Raw genomic sequence first — 13,531 nt, forward strand, 5'->3', positions numbered from 1 at the left:
ATAATTGCCATTGGAGTGCCAAATCGAGTGAAAATATTCTTCTTGATGGAATTGATCACCACCTTTTAGTCATTATGAGGAAAGGTTGCTGCTTCAACCCACTTGAAGACATAATCTACCGCAAGCAAGATGTATTTGTTGTTGTATGAAGATATGAAAGGACCCATGAAGTCAAGACGCCATACATCAAAAATTCTATCTCAAAGATGTTGTTGAGAGGCATCTCATGTTGCCTTCAGATATTACCCACTCTTTGGCACTTGTCACAATGCAAAACAAAATTGTAAGAATCTAAATAATATAGGCCAGTACAAACCTAATTGGAGGACTCTAGCAGTAGTTCTTGTTCCTCCAAAATGTTCTCCATAATCTGAATAATGGCAATGATGAAGCACGTTTTGAATTTCTTCTTTTGGGACACATTTTCTAAAACTCTGGTCTTTACACTGCTAAAACAAAAAAGGCTCATCCTAAAAATAAAATTTAACATCATGCAAAAATTTCTTAATCTAATGAAAATTTAAATCAGGGGGAATAATATTGTTTACTAGATAATTCACAAAATCATCATACCAAGGAAGTGATTTCTTACCAACTTGAAGGATTTGTTCATCAGGAAAAGTCTACTTGATTAACGTTGAATCCTTACCTTGAGCTTCAATCTCCAATCTTGAGAGGTGGTCTGCCACTTGGTTTTCTATTTCTTTTCTGTCACGAATCTCTAGATCAAGCTCTTGTAGCAAAAGAATCCATCTTATCAATCTTGGTTTAGCATCTTTCTTGGCAATCAAATATTTGATAGCTAAATGGTCAATGTACACTATCACCTTTGTCCCCATGAGATAGGAGCGAAATTTGTTAAAAGCAAAAACAATAGCCAATAACTCCTTTTCTGTTGTGGTATAATTTTTCTATGCCTCATTCAAAATCTTGCTAGCATAATAGATGGAATGAAAGAGTTTATCCTTCCTTTGTCCCAAAACAGCTTCCATCATATAATCATTTGCATCACACATTAGTTCAAAAGGGAGAGTCTAATCGTGACTAATTATGATAGGTGCAGAAATTAATCTTTTCTTCATTTCATTAAAAGCAGGAAGACATTCATTATCAAACTTAAATGGCACATTTTTTTCTAATAAATTGCAAAGTGGTTTAGAAATTATTGAAAAGCCTTTAATAAATCTTCTATAAAAACCAGCATAACCAAGAAAACTTCTAATACCTTTGACATTTATTAGAGGTGGTAACTTTTCAATTATTTCAATTTTTGCTTTATCTACCTCAATGCCATTACTAGAGATCTTGTGCCCGAGAACAATACCTTCTTACTCCATGAAGTGACATTTCTCCTAGTTGAGCACTAAATTTGTTTCTTCACATCTCTTGAGTACCCTAGCAAGATTTAAAAGACAATCATCAAAGTTATTTCCAAAGATAGAAAAATCATCCATAAATACCTCCAAACATTTCTCCACCATGTTTGTGAATATGGCCACATGCATCTATGAAAAGTAGCAGGTGCATTACATAATCTAAATGGCATTCTTCTAAAAGCAAAGGTGCCATAATGACATGTAAATGTAGTCTTTTCTTGATCTTCAGGGGCAATAGCAATTTGGTTATAACTAGAATAACCATTTAGAAAACAATAGTATTCCTTACTAGCCAAACGATCCAACATTTGATCAATGAATGGGAAGGGGAAGTCATATTTCCTTGTAGCTTTGTTAAGTTTTCTGTAGTCCATGCAAACTCTCCATCCAGTCACAGTTCTTATTGGAATGAGTTCATTATTATCATTGGCGACCACGGTCATCCCACTTTTCTTAGGAACACATTAGATCGGACTTACCCATGAGCTATTAGAAATAGGATAAATTATTCAAGCATCCAGCCACTTGATAATTTCTTTCTTGACCACTTCTTTCATGATGGGATTAAATCTTCTTTGTTGTTTAATTGTGGCTTTGTGATTTTCCACAAGAAGAATTTTGTGCATGCAAAAAGAAGGGTTAATTCCCTTAACATCAACTATGGTCCACCTTATTGCTTTCTTGAATTCTCTAAGTGTCCTCAATAACTTTTCCTCTCACATGTTAGTAAGAGAAGCAGAAATAATAACTGGAAGAGTAGAAGATTTTCCAACAAAAGCATATCTTAAGTGTGCTGACAGAGGTTTGAGTTCCAAAGTAGGTGGTTCCTCAATGGAGGGTTTAAAAGCTAGCATCAAAGAAGTTGAAACATCTAGAGACTCAAATTGATGATTAGTTCTAAGTCTGGAATGAGCATTTAACAAATTTGAATATTCAATAAATTCATCATCATCTCTACTAGAATTAGCAACTACACATGCTTCAAGAGGATCATTGGGATATTCTTCTAAGAAAACATCTTTTGTAAAGTCATTTACCATACTCACAGAAAAGTAATCTTTAGATGTCACAAGTAATTTCAAAGCTTTGAAAATATTAAATGTTACTTGTTGGTCTTGAACTCTTAAAGTGAGCTCACCTTTTTCAACATCAATCAAGGCTCTAATAGTTACTAAAAATGGGCTCCCAAAGATGATTGGAATTTGCCTATCTTCTTCCATGTCAAGAATTATAAAATCAACTAGAAAAATAAATTTATTGACCTTGACAAGAACATCTTCAATAATTCCCCTTGGGTACACATAAAAGCGATCAACCAATTGCAAAGTAACAAAAGTGGGTTTGCATTCCCCTAAACCAAGTTTCTAAAAAATGGACCAAGGTATTAAATTGATACTTGCATTTAAATCACTTAAAGCTTTTGCAAAAAATAAATTACCAATAATGCAAGGGATTGTGAAACTACCTGGATCTTTGAGTTTATGGGGTAGTTTATTTTGGAGAATTGCATTACATTCTTCTGTAAGGGAGATAGTTTCAAACTCACCTAGCTTTCTCTTTTTAGAGAAGATGTCCTTCAAGAACTTAACATAGCTTGGCATTTGTTCTAGAGCTTCAGCAAAAGGAATATTTATATGTAATTTCTTGAAGACATTGATGAACTTCTGAAATTGCTTTTTAAGCTTTTTCTTTTGGAGCCTTTGGGAAAAGGTGGTGGAGGATTGATGACTTGAGAAGTTCCTTGATTTTCACCCTTTTCATCTTCTTTCTATTCAACTTCAATTTTTTTCTCCCACAATCTTTCCTTATCAACATGTTCATTTGCAGATTTAATTGCTTTATCATTCATCCTCTCAATTTTTTTTCCATTCCTTAAATTGATTGCTTGGCATTGTTCCTTAGCTTTAGGATTGATTTATGTGTCACTAGGTAAGGCACCTTGAGGTCTATTATTGATGGAATTTGCAAGTTGTCCTATTTAAGTCTCAAGATTTCTTAAGAAGGCTTTTTGACTTTGAATTATAGCATCAGTTTTTGATATATATTGCAAAAGAAGTTCTTCCACTTGGGACTTCTTTTCAGGAATTGGTAGTCTAGCTTGTTGTTGAAAACTAGGAGGCATGATGGGTTTTTGATTGGAAGGCCTTGCATTGTTGTTCCATGAAAAGTTAAGGTGGTTTCTCCAACCAAGATTATAAGTATTGGAATATGGGTTATTCTGCTGTCTATTGAAGTTCCCCACAAATTGGATTGATTTAGAATTGTATGGACATTGATCATTTGAATGGCCATCTCCACACATCTCACAGACTACAAATGAATTCTGAACCGCATGAACTCCCAGTGTGTTAAACTTCTTGGATAGTGCAGCCACTTATGCAGCTACTTGAGTAGTTAAGGTGCTAAGTGCATCAATTTCATAGGCTCCAATAGCTTTTCTCGGACCAGAACTTTCTGAAGGCCATTGATAGTTATTTGAGGCCATATCTTCCAACAGATTATAAGCATTTGCAGCATTCTTACTCATTAATGTCCCACCAGTAGTAGCATCAATTGTGGTTTTTATTGACCTAACTAGCCCATTGTAGAATGTTTGAACTTGCAACTAATCAAGAATCCCATGATGTGGACATCTTCTGAGTAGTTTTTTAAATCTTTCTCACGCTTCATAGAAGGATTCACTTTAAAATTATGTGAATGAGGTGATATCGTTCCTCATCTTTGCAGTCTTTGCAAGCGGAAAGAATTTTGATAGAAACTTTTGAGCCAAGTCTTCCCATATAGTAATAGACCCATTAGGCAGTGAATTAAGCCAGCTCTTTGCTTTATCCCTCGAAGAAAACGAAAATAGTCTCAATCTAATAGCATCATCAATTACTCTATTATATTTAAAGGTATCGTAAATCTCCAGAAAATTCACCAAATGAGAATTAAGATCATCACTAGGTAACCCACCAAACTAGATTGAAGACTGAATCATCTGAATGTAAGCTGGTTTAATTTCAAAATTATTTGCATGGATGGAAGGTCTCCTAATGCTTTGGTGCAAACCTTGCAAAAGAGGAATAGCATAATCCTACAATGCTCTGTTTGCTTCGAGAACCAGATTAATAGCATTATTGCCATTGTTGTAGTTATCCTTAGCCATTGTCTGATTTAAAGTTGCAACTTGCGAATTCTCCCTTCGACGTCTTCTGAAAGTTCTTTCTATCTCAAGATCAAAATGAACAAGATTCACGTTGTTTCTTATTTGCATACAATGACCAAAGATATCTACAAGCAAACAAAACTAATATTAAAACAAAAAAAAATAAAATTTGAAATAAGACTAAATTGCTTAGTATTAGTATTAGTAAAGATTCTAGAAGCAATTCTCCGGCAACGGTGTCAAAAACTTGTTAGTCAAATTTCTACTTACATAAGTATAAGTATCGAAAAGATAGTATATAAGCAAGCAGAGTATCGATCCCACAGAGAATTGATCTAAAATTTTACTAAGTACTAAAATTATAACAATTTAATCTTATCCAAATAATCAAAATTAATTAATTAACTAAAACTAATTAACCAAAATTTAAACTAAAAAGAAAAATCAAAGTAATAATAACTTGAGTAAAGATTAAATCAAACAAGCCTAGGATTAGAATATCTCTCACACTTTATCTAAATCTTACCTCTCTTCCTTAACTTATTTCAATGGATTGAATTACTAACATAGAGTCCTCAATTATTTATAAGGGTCTCCCAACTCATCTTGTAAAAATATCTATTTTAACCAAAATACTATATCTCTATATGAATTGAAATTAAAATAGACTCATTAAGTTTAGGCTCTAATCTGGCTACATAAGGCTTATAGTTATATCTATGTCCTATACGCAAATCAATTATTATGATCATATGCTATCCTAATTTTAGTCTATACTAAACTCCCTTTTCCAAGTTTGTTTAGGTTCCTAAATCAATTTAATTAGTGATCAGGCAATTAAAAGCATTAAGAATAAGTTGGAATAAACAATNCCTAAAAATATCTATTTTAACCAAATACTATATCTCTATATGAATTGAAATTAAAACAAACTCATTAAGCTTTAGGCTCTAATCTGGCTACATAAGGCTTATAGTTATATCTATGTCCTATACGCAAATCAATTAATAAGATCATATACTATCCCAATTTTATTATACTCTAAACTCCCTTTCCCAAGCTTGTTTTGCGTTCCTAAATCAATTTAATTGGTGTCTAAGTAATTAAAAGTGTTAAGAATAAGTTGGAATAAACAATTCAAATACCACTAAAATAAGTAAGAAAGAGATTAAAAATTTAGATTACGTGTGACTTCATTTGTAATCCTAGAAAAATAAAATTAGCTAATCATAATTGCAAAGACAAATAATATTATATAAATTTCAACCATTGAGAGTAACAAGAAAAAATAAAAGCTAAGAAAGAAAACAAATCAAATATTTGCAGCTTTGCTCTCCAAGTTTCAGCCTCAACTTCTAACTTTGTGAATCTTCAAAAGTTGTCTACCCTAATGTTTTTAAAAATATCTTATTTATACTAACAAACTTAACCTATAAGTCCCTAAATTAACCTACTGATTCTAGCTATTGGGCTTAATAGTGTAATGAGGCCCAAACATCAATTGTCAATCTTAAAATTGCCATTCTCGCATAGTAGGCCCAACCATTTTCCAATGTGATTTTCTTATCTTCGAAGCAAAACTGGGTAAAGTGATCTACATAAATGTTTTAGCTCCATCTCTTAGCTTTTCAGTGGTTCAAAAATTACAACATTTGGAGTTCTGTAGCGCAAGTTATGGTCAAAACACTAAAGCATATGCAGGCAGACTTTTGGGTCTTTAAATGCCTTACTTTCCAAAGTTAAGCCAAATTCTTTTAGTTGCTATAAAAATATAAAAAACAAATAAATAATAATAAATAAAATAAATAAACATAAAATTAAAATAACTACTTAAAAATAAACTAATTATAAAAATAACCAAAAATAACTAAATTATAATTGAAAATTAAAGACTCAACTGCTATTTAATAACAAAATTGGATTAAAAAAATTCTACAAAATAGAATTATCATATTTTTTCTTTTTTAATTTGATGAAAACAATGCATTAAATGAAAATTATTTTTTGAAAAAAATATTTTAATTAACTATAACAAATTTTTATCAACAACGTGTGTATATATATGTTACTTAATTGATTTGTTGGACAAGAGTGAGAAAGTGAGATTGAGTTACAAAGAAACCCCAAAAAAATTTGCGCCCAAATCTTTTTTTCTCTAATTAAACAAATAAAATAAAAAGATTATAAAATAAAGGTTCTCTTTATTTTTTTACAAGAAACTAACTGAAACTTCAACACCGTTATCCTTTTGGGAACAGAAATAATGCACGAATTTTTATATGAGAAAATGTCATATTACAAGGAGTTTATATGGAGTTTATTCTATTTTTTTTTGTTATATAAATTTTCCTCTATAATAGTTTTCTTCTTTTATGATAATTAATAAAAGCTTTATTTTTGGCTATTAAAAAAATTTTATTTGTTCTTCTATTTTACACATAAAATCAATTATTTGAATAATTTCTTAATTATTCGGTTATTGTCGAACTCTTTATATATATATATATATATATATATATATATATATATTTCTGACCTTTAACAAAAAAATTTCTGACTTTACCCCTAAATTTATCGAGCCGTAGGAGGAGATACCTTGTTTTAGATTTTAAAGTAGGATGTAAAATGGTATAAGCCCAAAGATTTTATATATACAAGTTGAAATCCAATGCACACCATGATCATTAGGCAAGGGCATGCATGATGCAGCAGTGAAGAATCCTAGGTATAAAGAATTGATCAGCTACAAGCATTTCGCATGTCAGAGAAACTGCATGACATCTGTGTTAATTAATATTATAAGTTATCGAGTTAGGAATTTCATTTCATTTAAGTTAATGCATCCAACTATCCAACGACTTCCCGTCCATGTGTTGTACATGTCTACTTGATAAATGACAACACAACCATGCATCAAAGGAGACTCGAGGTTTAGAGAATTAAATATTATGAGTCATGCTTTGGAGGCTCCCTTCTCAGACAAATCATATGAAGGTGTTTGGTTGAACTCTCTCTAAGATTAATTAAACAGATAGATAACAAACAAGCCTTTACAATCAACTCCTAAAGAATTTGGCATTCAACTTCCTTCATCTAGTCTAGAAATTAAAACAATATCTGAAAAGAATCAATTTTAGACATGTTTTACGTTGTAATTTATTAAACAACGGTGGGCCAGTTTGAAGAATCTTGTCTCTTAACAACCCTGGCAGTGACGCCTGCATGCTGCTGAGGTTTTGTTGGCCGTGATTCTGATCGATCAGCTACCAGAGGGATACACATTACACTATCAGACCCTTGGGCTGTTTTGTTCATTCCTCACGTATACCCTTTGGTTTTTTGCAATATTTTCCTTGGAATGAAATAAAATATTTTATATGTTCAAGAAAAAAGAATTCTAATAGAATGGGAAACTTAATTCTTCTAAGCTGTGTTTGATATCCATGATTCATAATGCGAGTAGCTACAACAATTAATGGAGCCTAAATCCAACAACATTTAACTTGGCTTTCTTCGCCCTTTATTTAACCATCTGAATATTTTTGCTTTGATTCAGCACCTTAAGTTAATAAAAAGTCCCCCATACACCAACCCATATATATTGCTATTTAATAATTTAACTTTTAGCAACCTTTTATTAATACATTATCTTTTAGTTCAACAATTACTATTGAACTTTGTCTCTCCCAAGCATATCAAAAGCACGGGAATGTCACGTGCCAGCCAACATTTGGCACACCCCTTTTACCTCCGTCTCATGTGCCCACACGAGTTTTGCATCCTGCTGGAGCTTCCATTATTTGAATTACCATTATACCCTTTGGTCCTTTTCCCTAGTTTCACCTTTGCCTTTTCTTTTCTTCTCTTGTTTTCCTAATCAATGCTGTTTGCCGGTACAAGAAATTCCCATGTCTAGCCAAATTACACTGGATATTGCATTTGTATTCAAGAATGGATACATGCTAGTTTTTCTCCTCTTTGAATTTTGTACTCTTATTTGAAGAAATAATAACTTGAATTTTAAAATGAAAATTTTGGTAAATATTAACTTTTAAAATGAATATCTCTTTTAGATTTTTAGGCCCAAGCTTGATGTCAATAGATTTAGTATAACACTTTGATCTAAAATATTATGATTTCCACACCTCTAGAACTTATCATCATGGAAAGCGGTTACTTAAATTGACTTCAGTAATAAGAAATTCTTTTTTTGAAAGGTAACTTTAGTCATAAGAAAAAGAATTGCTCACAGGTCGAGCTACTTGTCAGGTCAAGGGACCTAATCCCACTTAAGTCGAATTTTAGACATGATTTTTTAACCTCAGATTTCGTTGATTTGGGATATTATTAACAAAATAAAAGATCGATTTATCAACGAAACATGACTCGACTTGTTAGGCATCAAGAGACTGCTAGACACTTACCAATGAAGTATGAATGGATCACATCTCTGTGACACTAGCTGCTAATAAGAGGGCTATCACTGATCTATAATAAAAATATATGGAGAAAATAACGTATGAGTTACAAAGACTCTGTGAGTGAATACAAGAAGAGGACAAGCCAAGGGATAATAGTATTTCATAAACATGCACTTATAATCTTGTGTCAATCATAAACCATTTAAAAATAAAGTTCATGAAACATGGCATTTAAACACATTTTAAATAGCATTTGTGTGATAAACAAATTTGCATAACCTCTAGAAACCTTTTTACCTTTGAAAAGTCTTCAAACAAGCCAATACATACAATTCTAGAACTCATCTATCGATAGATTAGGGTAATCTATAGATAGATTTGAAGCAGAATGCTTTCTGTTGCATTCTATTTGCTATTTATCAATAGATGTTCTACATGTATAGATAGATAGCCTTAAAACTTTGTAATTTAGGCAAAATTTTACATTTTTGCCATTCCTTAAGTCCTCTCACCTCTTGGGACTATATTTAAGGCTTATTTCTTTCAATAAGCATATTTTCATGCCATCATAGAGTGTAAATCATTAATAATACTCAAATGAACTTAGCATGCAATATATCATAAACATAACAATTATAATCATTCCACTAACATTAAACTCACACATTGTGATGGTTTGACCCCCATCAACCTTGGGCTAGCAACATACATCTTCATTACGCCCTGGGTGTTTATTACGTATTGTAGGCATGAAGTCGTTACTTGCATCCCATAAGAGTGGAATCAATTGCACTCATTGAGTACTTGTACTCATAGCATGCGGTATGTGGATTGTCCTTCACATACATGCTTACTTATCTTATACAGTATATGGAATTTACATCATATACACTACTTATGGCATTCCCCATGCCTACTCTATTTTCTCATGTAAGATGTAAAACAAACATTACATACATAATCTCATGGCATTCATCATGCTTTTTCAATCGCCTCATGTATTATATGGAATACGCATCATATACATAAACTTAGCATCTTAGATGAAAAATCATCATGCAATCCATCACACATTTCATGCCTCAACATATCATACACATCATAATGTTCATGCATTAATCATAAATCATATCTCGTACCCACACTAGTATGAAGATCGAAGTAATCGAGTGAACTTCAAACATAAGGTGCTTGTCCCCCCTTCTTGAAAACCAATACATAGTAGAGTATTTACATACATAGTAGATTCGTAAATGTTTTGAGAATCATTGCGTCAATCATATTACAATCACTAACAATTTATTTTTTTAGCAAACCATTTCATTCTTGAAATTCAAATTCTTTGATAAACCATTTTAGAGATATCATTTTAACATACATAAATAATCATTTTCATAGAAATCATGCTAGCTTTACATATCAAAATAATTTGAAAGTGGTGTATCCACTCACCTAATTGAAGAGTCGATTTCCTAGCTCCAATCACAACTCTATTTTGACGAAATCTGTGGAGTTTTCAAGTGTTCCTATCATACAAAAATCATCACAATCATTACCTAAAATAATAATCTCATAGTAATCACTCTAGGTACTTTTGAAACTATTTAAATTCAACTAAATCTAAATTCCTAGCTTAAACCCACTGCTGCTCAACCAAAAAAATACTTAAAAACTCATAAATCTTTCAACCTTACCTTAGATAAGCTTAGATGTTTAAACACAAAGTCTCGAACTTTACCAATCCACAAAAATATATGGGTATTAAAGCAACTATTTCAGTTTTGGAAATCCAAGATCAAAAGATTCAAAGCTAAAAATATCATCGTTTTTCATAAAAATCCAAAACTAAGCTTTAAAATCATAAAAATAAAGTTTTGAGTTAAAAATGGGCTAGGAGACACTTGGTGTCGAGGGTTTATCTTGCCAATACAGTTGAAGGCTATTAACCATCGAAAAATGTGAGCTATTTATAGTTTTAAATGTAAAAAATACTATTTTACCCTTTTTATTTTCCTGAAAATAACAAAATGTATCAATACATTTGGGCCATGTATCGATACATTTGGTTTTGGAAAAATTGTAATGATACATTATAAACATGTATTAGTACATGATCATATGTATCGATACATTATGAATATGTATCTATACATTTGAAACATAATGTAGTTTTTGTGACAAATTACCTATGAAAGCTGTCCAGCTTATTTACATTAAATAAGCATTTAAATAAATATCCTCATTTTTACTTCTTTCCTTGTCACTCTCCATTTACTTAAGATATTTAATGTAAATAAGCAAACAACCCCCTATTTGGATTCAATAAAATATCAAAAAATTAAAATATGAAAGATCAAAATCTAAATTTTGATTTTAGAAACAAAATCGAAAGAGTTCAACTAAAATTAAATTTGCGACTCCCGTTTACCATAGCAAACGTACTCCAAAAATTATGGTAACATAATTTTTGGTCATCTAAACATTAAGGGAATCATTACCACCATTTTTTATTTCCAAAAAATTGTTTTATAAAAATCATATATTTTGATCCTTCCCAAATTTAGAAAATTTTCTACTTCAAAAGTGATAGACAATAAAAAGTGTTAATGAATTCATTTTTTTCAAGGTTAAAACTAAGTTTGATATTCAAAACATGTAATCTATATGTTCACTTAAGGATTTCTCAACTTATCATGTCATGACCTAATACTCCCCTCGAGCTCGTGACAACTGTCGCGGTGTCTCGATCGACACTCATTACCCGAAATGTCAACCGGAACCCCGCAAGGCTTTAATATCAATTTCTCATTTCCCTTGTGAGTAACCGTTGCCAAATATCATGTTCTAAAATATTTTAAGCTATTTCCAACTTAAATCAATAAAAAAAATGATTTCTGTCTCACAGGGGCATTTTGGTCATTTTTTCTCAAAAATCTCGAAACTAGCTAAAAGTGTAGTATGTAAGTGGAAAACACATATTTTATAATAAAAAATAAGTTCAGATATTTAAAACATTCATTTAAAGTGAAATTATAACTATTTGAATATAATAAAAATATTCAATAAAATATTCTATTTTCTTATAAAACAATATTTATAGAGTTATTGGTAAATAATTTTTGTAGCGTAAAAGCTAAATAAATTCATACATACTGTAATATAGATAACCAAAGTATAAAATATAATTTACAGTGACACGTGGGCCCACGAACGACCAAAAGTATCAAAAGCAGTAAACCTACAGTTTTTTAAGATGCAAGTCCAACTGTAGCCCTCAACAAAGTGAGCTATCTACCGACTGTCCTGAGCCTGAAATGGATGGAAATGAGGGTGGTGAGATTATATAATCCCAGTGAGTAAACAAATATCATCTAAAATATCTAAAGTCGAGTAAATGGAGACAGATAAAATAGTTTAACATAAAAATGATTCACAGCATTTCGAACTCATTTTAATAAGATAAAATAGATTCATTTCACCCAAATAAACAACGAGGCTTATGATTTCCTGAAAAGTTTGGCTCGTGCCAAAATCATTCTCATACTCAGTTATCAGGGATACCTTGGCCTGGGGCTATCCCAATTGAGTCCATCAAGGCTCTTAAAAAGTCATGTACGCATAAATCATGTTTTTATTTTGAAAACATAGTCGTTCTTTGGCGTTGGCTGAGTCCACCCTCATGTGGTGGTTTGGCGTGAAGTGAACTCTAAAGTTGTACCTCGGGAGTTACCCTACATGCCTTTTCGATCGAGGTAAGAATATAATGAGGTTACCATGCCCCTCTAATAGGCTGGTCCACGAAACCCGCCCACTGCAGCAAGCTAAACCCACCAATTCAATAAAATCTCAACCGCATGACATGGCAATTATATTACAATCCAACCTTTCAAGGCTAAATACATAGTTTATATATTTCAACACAAATACCAATTTAGTCATTCATGCAAATATTGTCATAAGCCATTCGATTCAAACCATGAATTTACAACATATGAAAACAGTCTCCAATTACTCTATTTTCAAACCATCATTTCATTTCAAGACAATGTTATAAAATCATTTCATTAAATCACATTTTAATTACAAAACACAAAGATTTACCATTTAACACATTTTTCATAAAATCACAAAATCGGATAAAAACCACTTTGGATAATTAAGATGATAGTAAGGTTACTCATTATTTCGGGAGTCGAATTTCGAGTACTCCGATTCTTGATCCTCGGGTACTATCTCTTTACTTTTTCCAGAATGCTCACCACCTAGACATAATGCACAATAAGCCATTTACTACATTTGTGCTAAATTGTTATAAAACCAATTCAGGCTCTATACTAATGCATAAAATGGGATGTGAAATACTCGGGGTAACTATCTAAATACGGTGTTCAATATAAATTCAATTATGTACCTAAATAAACGTTATTGGCCTAATTCGATCTATCACCCGATTAATTGGCCAATACGTCCAATTCAAATCCAAATAATTCCATTTTTCTCCCAATACTCCAAAACATCAAATACAAATTAAATAACTTGAAATATGGCAAAATCATCCGCACATTTTCTCTTGGAAAATTCGACCA

At 31.6% G+C, this 13,531-nt stretch overlaps 1 long non-coding RNA gene across 1 annotated transcript; it reads right to left on the reverse strand.

Moving 5' to 3' along the window:
* Positions 8,468–12,226, reverse strand: LOC108660782. The gene is made up of 3 exons (XR_001926466.1): positions 12,188–12,226; positions 10,398–10,471; positions 8,468–9,012 (listed from the first exon to the last, which is right to left on the reverse strand). It is a non-coding gene; the product is annotated as an uncharacterized LOC108660782 (long non-coding RNA).

Source organism: Theobroma cacao, chromosome 2 (genome assembly GCF_000208745.1).
Source record: "Theobroma cacao cultivar B97-61/B2 chromosome 2, Criollo_cocoa_genome_V2, whole genome shotgun sequence".
NCBI classification, from domain to species: domain Eukaryota; kingdom Viridiplantae; phylum Streptophyta; class Magnoliopsida; order Malvales; family Malvaceae; genus Theobroma; species Theobroma cacao.